Source organism: Oryzias melastigma, linkage group LG5 (assembly GCF_002922805.2).
Source record: "Oryzias melastigma strain HK-1 linkage group LG5, ASM292280v2, whole genome shotgun sequence".
Classification (NCBI taxonomy): Eukaryota; Metazoa; Chordata; class Actinopteri; order Beloniformes; family Adrianichthyidae; genus Oryzias; species Oryzias melastigma.
Genome location: NC_050516.1, coordinates 19,975,864 through 19,992,648, shown reverse-complemented (window position 1 = coordinate 19,992,648; position 16,785 = coordinate 19,975,864). Strand labels below are relative to the sequence as shown.

The window sequence follows — 16,785 nt, the reverse complement described above, 5'->3', positions numbered from 1 at the left end:
GTCAATTACATTCCTTTTTTTATTTTCACAATTAATTTTTATGTGTAAATTGATTTTTTTTCTTTATTTAATCTTTTAAAAAGGCTTTTCCTTAGGGAGGTGGCCTTTAGTGATATCTTATTTTAGGATTCTCATGTCAAGCTGCTTAAAAACATAAAAATCAGTGGATTTTTACACTTTTGATGTGATTGAAGCGATGACGCTAGGGTGATGTGTACCTTCAGCAGCTCATTCCTCCTCTTGTTGTCTTTAATTATTAACCAGGTACACATTTAGATGGGTACAAACCGGGCAGGAAGTGCTGGACCAGCTAGTTAAAGAAAGACTGAGGGAAAAAAAGGCGTCTCTTCCCATCTGCCTTCCTTTATACTGCAGCAAAAACCAGCTTGGGCAGACTGGTAACACCCTCTCATCCTCCCCTCCTCTTTTTCTATTCTCTCTGGTCCTTCCACCTCACTGCACTCAGGTTCCTGCAGAGTTCCTGCAGCAGGGATGCCCTGGTCCTTAAAATCCAACTCTGCGAGAGAGCTGCTGGTTACCATCTTCATCTCTCTTTTCTTCAAACTTATTGATTCTTTAGCTTTTGCGCCTGCCTGCCTTTTCTCCCTTGACTGATTCTCAAAGCTCAGCATTCCTTGTCTGCATGTGCTGAAGGAAACGTTGATAGTGCAAAGGAAGAAAAGAGGAGGAGCACATTTGTTTAGTGCGCCAAAGAACCCCCCTCCTCACCCTCCCCAGCTGGTTGATGACACAGAAGGTTTTTATTGAAAAGCTCTTCAGCCAATGAGAGAACAGTGCCGGGAAATACAGCAGTGGAACTGCACCGGCACTGATGCTGTGCTGATTTCAGTGTCCAGGCTGTGGTTATCTGCCTGAGTGTTTCCTCTTCTCTCTGCATTATTGCCAACACCACCTTGAGCCAACAAAACTCCTGTTTGTGAGTGTTTGCTTGGAAAGCGATACAGCTGATTCTAGGACTTTGCAGTGCTGGGCTTTATTTTTTTTTCACTGTCTTTTGCAGGAAAGTAGCCGGTTTCTACATTTTTTTTTTTGTTTTGCTTCTGGAAAGAATATAGCTGGCACTGGTTTCGGCTTCCACTCCTTCTTTAGGGGGGCAGTCTCTCTCAGCTCAAGGTAAGCAGCATTTTTTTCCCTCTCTGTCCAGAGCAGCAGCATCTATTACAGCAGCTTTACTGTGTGGCAGGTTGTCACAGAGGCACCTAGCCTCATTATACACTTCCTGCCTGAAATGAAAAAAGAAAAAAAAAGAAAATGTCTGCAGAGCGAAACGGAGAGGATGAACACTTCAGGGATAATTAGAGCAGAGTTGACATTCTTGCCTATTATTTTTATAATGACAAATCTACAATAGCACACAATCGATCAAAATGCAACTTTAAATGAGGGATATCTTCGACAAAACAAACCTAATAAATAGAACTTTAGAGCTATTTAAATATATATATTGTAACTGTTTATTAAATTGCAAAAAAAATGTGTTAACAATTATTTATAGGAAATGCAAAGCAATTTCCTGATGGAAAAGTTGCACAAACTTAATACAAAGCTACAAATATTAGCGTCTGCCTTTTCTTTTAATGCTTTCAAGTGTTTGTATGACGGAAGGGAAGTGGTTCGCATAAAAGCTAAAGCACAGAGAGAGTGAATGCAAAGTCAGATTTGCTGAGCCAGCAGAGTGGTCCACATCAGAGTCTGCAGAGCTTACGCTGGTCAAATGAATCACAGTCATTCTGGTAACCTAGTCCACTGCAGCCTTTTTTTCTTGTGTGGAAGATCGTTGCAACCACTATAAAGTATCAAATATGACATCATTTTAGGGTTTTGTAAATTTATTCTTTGTTGTTGTTCCAATCTACCTTCTTGGTATCTCCTTCAATTTAACTCAAGGCCGGACATTCTCTCATCATCTGTGCAGCCACAGATGTGGTGGATTGATCTGTGCTTGTGTGTAACCCACTGATTATGACGCAGTGGTTTCTGGAGTCCCTGGGGGGGGCTGTGAGTGCACGACTGGGACACTCCTTTGGGTTTTCTGCAGAAGAAGGCTTCTTTTTGGCGTCAGCAGAGGTGAATCAAGGGCTGTGCTGCCAAAAAAATATATAAGTCATCTCACAATTTGGCTTACAAGCATTAAGCAGATGCAAACACTGACACTTATTGGTGCATTTTGTGATGCAGTACGTAGTTTGGAGGTTTAGGCGACATCTAGAAGACCCATTTAAACATATACGCAATGTACCAGTGTGAGGAAACTGGGTTTAAAAATCTACGAATCTCAGTTCAGTACTTTTATTTAGAACCATCATTTTTTAGTTGCAAATACTGGGAAACAAAATCAAACGTTAATGAGCATTTTTGCCCATTATTATTATTTTGTTTTTCTCAGTGTCCCTTTGCTTATAGATAAATAAGAGGCACACCGTTGAGTAGAGGTGATAATTTTTTTGCTAGTGAAGGCACATATATGTGTATTAAGTGACCTCAATGTGAAACATTCAGAAAAGTCCTTTAGCATGCTGATGGGCCGCCAGGTGAGTTCATTATTTCTGTTCCACTCTGGGTATTTCAGCAAAGGTTTATTGGATTGCCATAAAATTGCTTGATGATCCTGCAGCGTCACGTGAGATTCACATCTGTAAATGTAGTGGACAATTTAACATCCAGTGTTTAGTCAAAGTTTTTCTTTGTCCTTTCTTTGAAAACCAGTTAAATTGGTTTCATCTGAAGGTAGAAACCTATCCTCTGAAAACATTTTTGTGTGTAACACAAATACAGTCGGGCAAAAAAGTATTTAGTCAGCCACCAATTGTGCAAGTTCTCCCGCTTAAAAAGATGAGAGAGGCTTTTAATTTTCATCATATTTATACCTTAACTGTGAGAGACAAAATGAGAAATAAATCCAGAAAATTACATTGTCTGATGTTTAAAGAAGTCATTTGTAAATTATGGTTTAAAAAAGCTATTTGGTCATTAACAAAAATACTTTGTTATATACTCTTTGTTGGCAATGACTACAGTCAAACGTATTCTGTAAGTCTTCACAGGGTTTTCACAAACTGTTGATTTTTTTTTGGTCCATTCTCCCATGCGGATCTCCTCTAGAGCAGTGATGTTTGGGGCTGTCGCTAGGCAACATGGACTTTTAACTCCCTCTTATCACTCCTTCATTACCCAGGCAGTGTGTTTGGGATCGTTGTCATGCTAAAAGACCCAACTTTGTTTCATCTTCAATGCTCTTGCTTGTGGAACAAGGTTTTCCCTCAAAATCTGATGATACACGGCCCCATTCGTTCTTTCCTTTACACCGATCAGTCATCCTGGTTCCTTTGCTCAAAAAAACCACATGCTTTTCAGTAAGTATGGTGTTATTTTGATGCAACTCAGCATTCTTTCTCCTCCAAACAGTAGAGTTCTTACCGAAAAGTTCCATTTTGGTTTCATCTGGTCATAGGACATTCTCCCAATCCTCTTCTGGATCATCCAAATGCTCTCTAGCAAGCTTTAGACGGGCCTGCACACTTACTGGCTTTGGCAGGGGGACACGTCTGGCACTTCAGGGTTTGAGTCCGTGGCGGTGTTGAGTGTTACTGATGGTAGCCTTGGTTACTTTGGTCCCAGCTCTCTTCACTAGGTCGCCCCGTGTGGTTCTGGGATTTTTGCTCTTGTTCACAAATGTTTCATTCTTACACTGATGCCGAGCACCCCACCAACCTGTAACCACTAGAGGCAAACTGAGGTTCAGTGTCTTGCTCAAAGACAATTCAACACATGGACAGGCAAGGCAGGAACTAGAACTGAGATCTTTTGATCAGAGGTCTTCAGCTCTACCTCTGCACCAAAGCACCCCCCTCTGTCTAAAGCTACTGTGGTCTTCAAACTTTTATTGCTTTTCTCAAGACTGCTTTTTACGTGAGAATAGTCCCTAAAACCAACTAGTGCTTTGTTTTTCTTTTGTTTTTACATCTAAGAGTATATTTGTTTGACAAAACATACAAATGTGCCTACAAAGTTGTTAAAATGTAAAACTTTCAAAAGGGAAAAAAAAAAAAAAGTCTCAACAAAAACATAAATTGAATCTGTTTAAAAAAAAAACAAAACAAAAAAAACACTCTACATTTGGCAATATATCTTCAATTTCCCAGTTAGTTAAGTTGAGAACCAATTCCCACATTCTGTTCCGAAATTTAAAGCCAATGTCGAAGCCCCACTTGCTGTCATGTTTTTTTAAGTTCCTGTGGGTGGACTCAACAAACTCTTACTTCACTTTCTCATTTGTGGACATTGCTGAACTAGGCAGAGTGAGCACCAAAAATACACTCAGTAGTTTCTATAATAAACACGATTGACACTTATTTGGAAGCTTCCAAGAGAAAATTCAATATATATTGATGATTTGCAAAAGAACACATTTTTCACCATCATTCATCCCACAAGGTTATATATAAATATATAGATTATCGCAAGAATTATGGACACGACCACTTCTGCTAAATTTCTGAAGGCTTTCAGAAGGTAACAGAAGTAACAAGAACTAAGTAAAATAAATTAAATGTCTATTGCATCTGCGTCAGACTTTTCTTAACTAGTGTCTGGCATAATAAATGCAAACTCAGTATTTTAAAAGTACTATTTATAATATAGAATTCTTCAAAAAATGTCATTTCTACAGTGAAAACCATTAATTTGAAGTCACGTTTAAAGACTTGACATTTCTTTGAACACTTTGAACTGAGAAGAGAGTTTGCATCGCCAACATGATCAGAATTTAGCCAGTGACATTTAAATCTGAAAGTGTAAGTCACTTCTGCCACCTGCAGTTTCTGCCTTTATGTCTCCACATTTCAGCTCCTCATGGGAAGAAGATCATTTCTGCTGCTTGATGGTTCATGTAATGGGAGGCTTCACTACAACCCATAATCCTGTCTCCAGTATCCTTATTCACAGACCAGTAACATCAGTGCTCAGAGATTATTTTTTTTGTTTAGAAGATAGAAACAGTAGCAGTGGCGTTGGTGGGTTTTGTTGCGATGAATGAAATCATTTGGACTCATTACTCGTGAGGATGCCAAATACCAGATTTTCCTGCTACAGAGAAAGATTTATCAATATGCTCAGGTATTGAATAACCTGTTTTTTTTCTCAAAAACAAATTGAAACCATGTTGTTTGGAAAAGAATTAAAAAGCCATTAGCTCCTGATCACGTCTGAGCTTTTTGTGATCATCTGGGGGATCAGAGGAGTTTCTAAATCTTCTGACGCCAACCCTGAGGAGGCGTAAACAAAAAACAGACCTACAGTACAGGCTGGAGGAGGAAATAGACTGGAAAAGGAACCTCCAAGAAGCAGACCAAGTTATTTAGAGCCCATGAAACAATTAACTTGGAACGTTACGAACTGAAAAATACCAATTGGTTCAACAGCCCTATCTAAATAAAATGTATTATTATTATTATTATTATTAAGTTAAAAAAAAGAACAATTTTTTTTTGAGTATCTGAATTTTTTGTAGCTTTTGCAATCATGCTTACAAATTTAAAAACTTGAGTTTTTTTTTTTTTTTAAGTGATCCATTTGTCTTACAAAATTACTTTAAACATTGTTAAAAAAGTCCCTGCCAAAGTCAACCATTTTGTAAAAAAAAAAAAAAAAAAATGTCTTCTTTTATAAAAAATGTGCAAAAATGTTGCACTTTGCTCTTTTTTGTTAAATAACACCAACAAGGTTTAAAAGGTGACTTAAACTCAAAGACAATTCTGTATGTAAGTGAATATTTGTTTAAATGACATGTTTTGAGGTTCATAAGTAAACCCACAGGCAAAAGGATCAAAACTCAAATGTGACAAACCAAAAACTTGAATCATGACCAAACTCTGAAAGAATCTAAATTAAGCTTGCCAAGGACAAAAAAAAAAAAAAGGTTGATGAGCAAAGATCTGACATGGAACCATGGTCTCAGACACACTGCGAATAGGTAATCAATTAAATGGATACTGGCTTTGATTTTTGGTGACCTAAGTCTTGTGTGATTATTGAGCGGGGCTCAGCTCCAAATCTAAATAACTGGATGTTACCTGTATAAAAATCCGAGCATCGTTGGAGAAAAAATAACAATCATGTGCTCTAAATGTTTATATTCATGTTATATGAGGATTGTTTTTACATTTGAGCTTCAAACAGCTGGTCAACAAAAACGTGTTCAAAAAGATAAAGAGGGAATATCGGCAAAAGCAACAAAATTATGGAAAGGAATTTTAAAGAAACACTGATAGTTCCCAAGTTTAATGTCATTGACATGTTTATTTACAAAGGTGTGCAATAATTTCCATCAACTTAGGGAAGGCAAAATAGGCTGTTTAGATCGATAGAATGCATTCCAGACTTATAGTTCAGTCAGTTAAAGTATGTATATTTGTATATATTTACACGTATTTTAATTTAGCAGGGGCAGGCATAAAAGAAAAAAAATGTTCTTCCATCTGCTCCCTTTCATTCATGAAGTTGTGGGATTGTTGGCTATAATTTTGTGTTTCTGATCCCTCATGAAAGAGAAAAAAAAATAAAGAAAGAAAGAAGTTAACAACAGCACATAGCCATTAATACTGGAGTACAGTGCCAAGAGTACACAGGATGACAAAAAAAAGAATAAATACAATAAAGATTAAAACATGGCTAAAAATATGGGTGTTAAAAATAACACAATTGTTAACCAGATCATTTTTGCGGTAACATGCTAATTTCTGTCTGGAATAACTGCCAAATATTTTTTTATTAAAGTAGATTGATGGCCCTTGTGATTAAATATGACATTTGTAAACTTACTACAATAACACAGAAGCTGACTTAACTTTTGTGTAACACTGCTTTGTATTTAATTCACAAATTTCCACATGGAACTGTGTTTTAAGCTGGTTTTTAACAGTTTCCGAGTATGCAATCTGGCTGGACAAACCAGATGATTAGAGTGTATTCATGTTCAGTCAGCACTACAGTCTGTTTTTTTTTGTAGTAGTTCACTTCATTTGTGAAAGCTCAAATCTGCTTCAGACTAAACACAGGAATCCTGCGTCACGAGGAACAAGAGTCCACTTTTAGGATCTACTCTGGTGCAGCTCAATTTAGGGTAAATGTACAAAGAAAAACAAATCTCAACAAAGTGCGAAAATCACTTTTTAAGGATGCTAAATGATGAGCAGCTGTGTGATTTTTCTGTTTGTGTGGAGAAACAAACAAAACAAAATTAAATCTAAAAAGTGTTCCTTGTCCACTTAGGCAGAGTCTGAAGGATTTTTCTGGTGGAAAAGCAGCCTTGGATCCTGCACCAGTGCCCCTGTGGCGTTTCCCCACTTTGCACTACTTTGTCATGATGTCCCAGATCTGTGCACTGGGGCAAACCATCCTTCACCAGTGACGGGATGTGGTCTTTTTCTTCTCTGCTACATCTATCTCTGAAAATGAATATTTCACCTTCCCCATTTTGTTTACAGAGTGTAAGCACCGAAGAGAAATATTTGTCACCTGGGCTTTGTCAGACTCAAAGGGTCAAGAAAAGTGAATGCCATCAGTCAGTGTGCAAATGACTTTTTAAGATGACACCACGTCCGTCATGAGGATGATAACATGGTTTAATAACTATACAGCGTCACAAAGTATCTACTATGATTCCAATTCTTCCTGCTTTCAGATATGCTAATGACTCATTTTTAAAATACTGAGCTTCAAATCTATATGCAGTGTTTCACAAAAAAAGGGTAATTCTGTCAGCCCGATAGACAGTTTTGCTTAGCTGTGAAACTTGCATTGACTTCTGCAGAACAATGTGTTAACTTTAGACTGCAGCCCTCATAATCAGCAACTCCCCACAAGAACAGATGAACTTTGTAGCACCAGCCCAAAGACGCTATCACTGCTTATTAAGTTCCTCCTCATGAACATTTCTCTCTGTTCTTTTGATGAAGGAACTGTCAGAGCGCCCATTTTAAAACAGCCCCCTCCCAGCTTCGGATGAGCTATAACGGCTGCTCTGTGAGGAAGGTGGAGGGGTGTGGGCTGTCTGGACTGTGATTTCCTGCTGGACTAGTTGATTATTGACAGCCCACAGAAGCCTCATAAATCAGAATTACATTGGGAGTCATTTTTAAATGTCACAACGTGAGTGTGTGGGGGTGGAGATAAACGAATTGGAGGCTGAAATAAATGAATTTTCATTCATTTCAGTCCCCTGGTTTTGACTGTGCATTTTGACTTCCCCATGGAACTTGTGCAGGGCTGTTTTACTTGATTTGAGCAACAGAAATTGAGTTTTTTCTTGTTTGAGGAGTCACAAAAAAAAAAGCAAAAAACTTCAGTAACCTGTGATTTTAGTTGAGTGAGTAATCTATAAAAGACAAAAAATGCTCCACATCAGACCAAAAATCTTCTTGTGTTTTGGATTATGATCAGTCTTTGGTTCTGACAAAATTATTCACTTTTAAAAGCAAGTGAATAAACTATTTTTTTGCAAACAAAACTGTAAACCCAAACATTGCTTCAGCACCAAGTGAAAAAAAAAAACACACACAAGAAAAAGAATCTTTTTCATTCACTTCTCAACCCATTTAAGCCTGTTGTTGCAAATATGCAAGAAACCACTTTGGCTCCAAAATCACCTTTGATTTGCCAAAACATACGTGTTTTTTTTTTTTTTTTCTTTTTTTTTCTTATATCTGGAAATAAATTCAGCCGTAAAGGAGTTAAGATCTGGCTTCCCAATGCATGAAGTTTTTTGGGTCACATAAGCACAATAATAAATGCAGCTTAATTGCGATCCTGTGATTACGTGTGCAGACGGTCAGTTCATATTACCATGGGTCTAAAGAAGATTTTAGGAGGATATAGCACCAAGTCATAAAAATATTTTTAAGTTGAGCCAAATGAGGAAAAGACTGGAACAATAGCTTAATGCTAATAATGCTGGTATAAAAGAAAAAAAATGTGTTTGTTTAAATTATATTTGTTCCTATTGCAATTATGTAATAAATAAATGTTTTTTTCAAAATAATCCTTACTAGAAGCAAAGTAGGGCCACCACAGAAACTCCAGACAAACCCATTCGGGGCTCACATTTTCTGCCCACTTTTAAACCATATGGGGCCCACTTGGCTGGCTAGGGGTGTGCTAATTTTAATCAAATAAATCAGTTTAGTTTTACATTGTCTATTTACAAAATGTGTTCTTCAAATATCAAAGGTAAGATGTGGGGTAGTTGTAGCATAAAACGTAAAAAAAAAAATAAAATAAGTACCCCAGCTGCCAAAAAAACTCTCACAGTAACCCATATGCTGAAAATAAGCAGGAGGTCCTTCTCCAATCAGATTCTCTTGACAACTTAGGCTTCAATCTGTAAACAAAGATAGTAGAAAAAAAGACAGAAAACTCACACTCCTGCAGAAATATAAAATAAATTAGAGACAGAGAAAATACTCCAAATAATAGAAAAATATATATATATATATATATATATATATATATAAATAAAAAATACAGCCTCAGGTGCAACAATAGTCTTGTACAAAAATTAGCAAGGTTAAGTTAAAATATCCATAAATGCACTTTTCTGTCACTACCTGAGTATAAGATACTCCATAAAAGCATGTAAAATATCATATTATTAAGTTTGACTTTTGTAGTACATAAACACATCATGTCAATGTGTAAAGATTGTTAGCTTGCTCAAAAGCCTCTCAGAGAAAGCGTGGAGTATTGAGGGTTTTTTTCAGATCTACTGAGCTTAAACAACAAAATCTCTTCTCAAATATTGACATCAGGACCAGGAAGGAATCTTCTTAACCCAGAAATTCCAAAGCCTGGAACCTAACATCCAGTCCAGATTTATTTCTGGTTGAATCAAAGCAACTTTTCAGATTTTTTTTTTGTGTGTTTTGGTTTGAAAACTCAATAAACTAAAACACATTTTGACATATTTCCAGTTTTAAATGCTGTAAGATAACACAGTCATTACAAAATTGACCTCATTGTTGCAGCTTCTTTGTCCTTCACCGATGTCACCATCCCACTAACTCAGTTAAGGAAACATCACCTGACAAAGCAGAAAAGTTTGGCTAAAACTGCTTCCTAAAGTACATTTTAAATATAAAAATAGGTACTAGGCTTACCTAACTCTGTGAACTCCAGTCAGTAGTGGCTCTGTTTATGGCTAAAAAAAATAAATGAAGTGATGATAATGAACAGAGATTAAGCACTTGATGAAAAAAAAAGTGAAAAGAGATGAGCAAAATCAGGACAAACTCATAAAAATACGACACCGGTGAGAGTTTGAGTGCTGGACTTAAGGAGAAATGGCTTTGTAGCTTTGCATTGTTGCACCCCTGCATTGCAGCACTCCATGTTTAAGCTGAGAGGGGTGCAATGTTTCCCACATCCCAATTCGTTGCCTCCGAGGCGGCAAGTTGTCTCAACCTTACACTCCTGGCACATTTTTGCATGTGCTCACTTTCTCTAGCTGTCCATTGCATATGTTTTTCCCACAGTAGGCTTCTTTCCCCCATATGTCTCGTTTGTGTGGCCTTGTGTTTAAGCAGAGAAAAAAAACGTAGCCTTTTTTTTTTTACATTTTGTAAAAAAAAAAAAAAGAAAAGAAAAGTGAATAATACAAGCTCATGTCCCTGAAAGCGCCAGTGTTCTGTATCAGCCAGATGTGTTTCAGTGGAATTACTTAATAAAAATTTCATGCTATGATATTGCAATAGAGAGTTGAACCTTTTAGCGGCTCAGTCAACATGAGAGCTGCAGCTGATCTCTGTATCTTTTGTGTAACCGATAATAACTATTAAAATTCAGATTTACATTTTATATTTAAAATCTTTCCTCGTGTTTGCTATATGTTCCATTAAATATTACCTGTTTAATTCTGCTTTTCATGAATAAAAGGGTTGTTGCCACAATCAAACATATTTTTGACAATAAAAAAAAAGTGATCAAATAAGAAAAATTGGTGTAAAGTAGATTTTAATTTTTTTTACACACAGGAGCAAGGGGCAATAATATAAAAGACAAAATAAATATTTGAAATATAGCTGTGAAAAGCATGATTACTATAATGAGAAAACTGAGTTATTGCAACTGACAACAAGAATGAAAAACAGAACACAAAACTGGACAAACAATTGAAAAATCAGTACAAAAGAAAACTACAGGAAAAACAAACAAGTACAGAACCAAACTTACACAAACCCAATATGATAAAATAGACACAAAATGTGTTGCATGACATTTGTAATTTCTTCTCAAAGTAGACTTTTCTTTTGCCATGAACAAACATTTTAAAGTCTCCAGCAGACAACAGTCAGAAAAGATCCAGAAAAACAAGCCTTGTCTATATATATATATATTTATATATATAGCATTTTTCTGCATCTCAGCAACAATAACTAAACAATGTGAGCAGTGATGAAAGTTGATGAAAGGACTCAGTGAAATATATTTGTGCTTAGATTACACTAAACCTGTTTGTTTTTTTTTTTGTTTGTTTTTTTTAAGAAACGTCTGTTAGGTGAGATATTTCCCCAACTTCTGCCTGATAATTCAGGCAAAACGTTTTAAAGTAGTTGTCAGGGAAATATAGTAAAAGGGTTTCTCAAAAACCTTTTGAAAAGAAAACATTTGATAGGGCCTACCGTATGGCTTGTATCACCATGTTTCCTGAATATTGAAAACAGAAAGGAAACAGCAGCAATGTTTTAAAACAACAGTGTTACCAACATTTTGCTTTGATTGCATTTCAATTTTCATTTAAACTTTTGCACATTTAGCAAAAACTAAAGACCTTTCAGCAGCTTTTCCATAAAAGCTGTCGTCATCGGCAACAATCTAACTTACCAATAATACATATTTTTTCCATGTTTTCATTGTGCATTGCATTATTAGAGTTTTCAGAACTAGCACAAAACATCCAGTTAAATTGTATTTTTTAAACTGTGATTTCATGTCACTTTCAATTTATTTATTTTTTATTCAATTACACAACTATAAAGCATATGGGACAATATGTTTATTACACCTCTTTTACAAAACATCAGATATTTTTTTACCTAAAACAGAGTAAGTTAAATTGACAAACATCCCTGTGTAGTAGTGAAAGGTTTCTATATTAGCCATGAAAATGGAACCAAAATTAAGACATTTATTGTAATGTTAATTTAAAAATTCATGGTGCACTTTATGATACAAATACATTTACAGAAATACAAATCTTGTGTTCCTTTCATAACTCCTTGGAGTTTAAAACTCTGCCCTGTTAGTTTTATCTAGCAGTTTATTTCTGTGTCACTGTAAGCATTCCTCAATAAATTTCAACTGAGAGCATTACAAAAGGCAAATAAAATAATACATGAAAAGGGAAGAAGATACAGATGCAGCAGTTTTATATAAATCTATTGCCCTCTTCTGGTTGGAGTTCCTCACTTCACTGTAGTTTCAAGTGATAATCTGCACCAAGCTTGTCTGCAAAGTGTCAGCCGAACATAAAAACACAACATAGTGGTTTCTGAAAATACAGCAGAAGAAAAATTGTAATTTTTTTTATTACTTTACAACAAGAATAAGAACTGTATAAAAGATGGAGCTCACAAAAACATATGCAAGAGGGATGCTAAATAGTTTCTCAGAAAGTCATCCATGGTAAATTTGTGTCTGAGCAACAACAATAATGTTATTGCTAATGCTGAAGAGTGTAGCAGTGTCTTGTTTTGTAACAGGAGACGGTCTGAAATCAGCTCATTTCTACTCATCACTTACGTCTCCGGAGGGATCAGCAAAGACCAGACACGTTGGAGTAATCACTTTTTTGTTCAGCCGTTCGTGATAAATGATTTATCAAGGGGGATCTCCCCTGAAAAATGCGGTTTTCGAGATTACTTTTTAGGATGTCATCAGTGGAGCTGTTATAGTCATGTTTTTTCACTTTAAAAAGTTTGTCAACCCTTGTCCTCTGCGCCTGTTTGCCTTTATTAGTCATGGTATCAAACTGTGGCTGGATGCGGTCTCCCTCCACCTGGAGCTTGTGCTTATTGATTTTTTTAGTTCTGCCCTCCGATACTAGGCGAAAGTGGCGGGCTGCGTTTAGCTGTGTGAGCAGCATTATAAATAAGGTTAAGGGGGGAAAGAAAGATGGATGTTGGTAAAAAAAAAAAAAAGAAGGCAAAAAGGTTGCATGCGTGAGTATATTGAGGGAGAGAGTGAAAGTAGGGAGGTGTGTGATGGGAGGGTGGAAAATGGGGGAGTTGTTGAGCATTGGAAAGAGGAAGAGGAGGGGGTGTTCTGCTGCAGTGGAGAGAAGTGAGAGGAGACTGCAGTCTCTGTTTATGGAAGAGATCAGACTATGTTACCAGAGCTCTGAGGAACTGTATTCCAAACACTTACTGATATTGGATGGGACACCTCACGGGGAGGAATCCTCATCTGACTGGTGAGATCTGTTTTGTCGATTTACTGTAGGTACAGATGTGTAACACGGACTGAATCTAAATGACTCCTTCTTTTTGCAGTTTTCTGCTGCATAGCCTTGACAAAACTATTCTTGTGCAACTGCATTTTGCAATTTGCAATGACAGCTACATGGATACTTAGAAGTGAGGATGCTTCTCAGGCTCTGAATGGTGCTGGTCTGCTGCATGAATTAAACAGCAAATTAAGATTGAGTGGTTCAACCTCAGTGGCAAAATGTAGATTAATACAAGAGGAAAAGGCAGCGGAATGTTGCAGAGCACTAGTTTCTTGAATGGAAGCAAATAATAAATGACTTAAGTCATTGAACTTAGAACTGCACTTGCTCTTGTAGTAAATCAGTATGTATCGGTTGCCAACATTCCCTTGTTTTCTACATATTTGTTTTTTAACTGTAGCTTTTGTGCTTCACATCAGGCTTGATATCTCTTGTGTTAAATCAACCGTAAAGACACAGTTACACATTTTTTTTTCTTTTTGGTGGGGCTACTGTTGCGTCTCGTTTAATAACCGTCATGCATCACAGCCCGGTGTGGCGGTCTGCATTCATATCATGCACATGCCCACTGCCTGGGCAGCGACCGACTTGAAGATGGCCATGAGCCAGGTGGGCTTTTTTTTTTTTTTGATGGGCTGATCACCTCAGCTACAGTCACAGACAGGTTGTGGGCAATTCTGTTTTGCTGATAGAAACTGTCAGGATTGCTTAGCAACACTGATCTGTGGGCCAACACCAGATGAGCTTCCAATGAAAACGAAAAAACCGTGAGCATCAGACCTCTGATTAAAAAAATGAGAGGTCCACTCAGAGCATACAAGCAGAAAATGTAATACTTATCGATCTGTGGTCTGCAATTCAGTTAATACAAAGTTATCTTAAGTTTGTGTTGGATACTTATATATATTTTATTCTTAAATATTTGGCTTACATAAAAAACACTGATTGATCTAAAGATAAAAAAAAAAAAACTGAATCCTCCTATTTTTTTTTTTTGTTCAATTTTTTCTTTGCACACATTTAGGCAAATATTGTAGGAAATCTCCTTAGGTTTTATTCACTCTTACGCATTTTTCTGTAATTTTCCAAGAAACACTTTTAACTACAGGGGAAAAGAAATTACAGAATCTTTGCAAGAAATGAAATGGCCATTTATTCTATAGCTCTGTGTTCAGCTTAAATACATTTTTAAACAGCAAACTGAATAGTAAAGTCTTTACTTGTCATTTTCAAACTAAACAAAATAGAAAGAGAATATATTTATGTGAGTTAATATGTAGAACTATTGAATGTTCTTCACTTAAGCCTCATTATCACTGAGCGGTCCGGTCCTTCGAGCATTTCCATTGTAAAATGGACCTTTCAAACAGTACTCTGTACCTCTTGATGGTCCCCATCTGTTGTAGGTCCATAGGAAAATGGAACGGGACTGTTGGGTTGGAGCCACTGTAGCCACCTTTAGATTGGCAGAAAGTGGTGACGACATTAGAAAGCACCATTATAGCGCTAAGCTAGCGTTTCCGTTTTCCTTTTTACGGCGGTATTCTTCTTAGCCATTTGCAATCTTCTTTCAAACAACATTAAATTCCTGTTATACATGTTGTACAAAAATTAAAGCAAAAAAAAAAAGACAAGCTGCTGGATGACCTCCATTGTTGTTGCTTTTCTAATTGTTGCACTACAATGACACGCTAGCGGTCTACACTGATGCGCCGTGAAAACAAATCGCTAAGTGAAAGTGAGGCTTAACCGAGTGGATCTGCTCACCAGAATTAACTGGACCATACCGGATCACTCCTTACTGGACTGGACCGCTTAGTTGAAATGAGGCTTTAAAGACCCACTCCAATGAAAATTGGGTTTTTAACAAATTCGTGTAGCATTTTTTTCATGTTGGAGGACATATGTAAAATAATTTAACATTAAAACTGTTCATGAGGATTTCTTTATTCAAATCGTGATGGGCCAGTAGCGGATGAAAAACAGCGGTTGTAGCTGTCTTGGCTACAATTCTGAAGCATCCACTTAGAGATGAAAAGATCCATTAACGTCTTCATTTTCCTAATCTGAGTTGGCATCTGGCTTTAACTGTTAACTTTGAAATTGCTCACCTTTCTTTCTTTCTTTTTTTTTTTTTTGTTACGCTAATGTTAGCTTGGGCTTGTGAGATGCTAGAGCTAGTGGGACAGAGTGTAAACAAAGGAATACTGGAAAATTAGCTAAGCTAACAATCCTGTCCACAAACCAGATCTATATTTCTAATGAGCTCCTGCTGCTCTGCAGAAAATATGTCTTAAAAAAAACCTTTTGATTCAGGCTTAAAACTGTAATCATAATCAAAAGACCACTGAGACTGATTTTGTAATAGAAACAAAGTGGAGTTGAACTTTAAAGTGGGTTGATCAAGCAGGATATTTACAGCTTTGATGGCAGACTGATCAGAATATAAATGCTGGAGCTATAAGGAAAACAAAATATTTAGTGGGTTTAAAGATGATAATGGAGTAAAGATTTTAAATATATTTTTCCTGTTTCAAAAAGGGTTGAGATTTAGCAGCTGTTTTGTTTATCCCTCGTTTTCCTTCTAACTCAGAGGCCCTACTCAACAAATGGGCCAAGTACAATATTCAGAGCAAATTCAGACACAAATGAAGTCAATTCAGGCTGACCACTTTCAGATAGCTGGACGGCCCTCAGTCTTGGTTTGTTGCTGTAGTTAGGTTACTCTAGGCCCCTCCCACCTGCAAAATTCTTTCTGTTTCTACAAGTTTTCTTAAAAAAATATTTCAACAAATGTGAGAATTTAATAATTCACTTCATATAATACTCTATGAAAAGAAATAGATTTTTTCTAAATGGAACTCTGAGGGTTTCATGATGTCACTGTCTGTATTAATGCACACACTTCTTCATCACACCACCTTTTGATGAGGAAAACTATAAAATCTGGTCTGTTCAAAAACCTGCTCATTAAATACTATTATTGAAATGCAATTAAATTATATTATCCAGAGTGTAGAAAAGATTCTAGTTCAAAATTATAAGCTCACATTATCAGCATGTGAAGGTAAAAGCTTGGACTCAGTTAACAAAGACACTTTTAGTAATCAAATGAGTATAGTATTTTAATCTAAGTTTTGATTTTTGTGCAAAAGAATAGGTCATAAGGTAAAACACCATTGTTAATTTTTTCAAAATGAACTAATTAAATACAAGTAAAAAAAGACAGAAGCAGTAAAAGCATAGTAAAAATTACATTTCACAAA

General features: G+C 36.4%; 1 protein-coding gene across 3 annotated transcripts in view; it reads left to right on the top strand.

Moving 5' to 3' along the window:
* The first annotated feature begins 439 nt into the window (after nucleotides 1–439).
* LOC112144925 (synaptotagmin-2) overlaps nucleotides 440–16,785 on the top strand; it is a 29,164-nt gene continuing 12,818 nt past the window's right edge. Inside the window, exons 1-2 of one of the 3 annotated variants that reach the window (XM_024269811.2) lie at nucleotides 440–937; nucleotides 1,022–1,134. The gene's annotated coding sequence lies outside the window, so the exon portion shown is untranslated. Of the gene's footprint in view, nucleotides 938–1,021; nucleotides 1,135–12,701; nucleotides 13,484–16,785 lie in introns of those variants that run through there. The other 2 variants (XM_024269813.2, XM_024269810.2) reach the window with 2 other exon arrangements.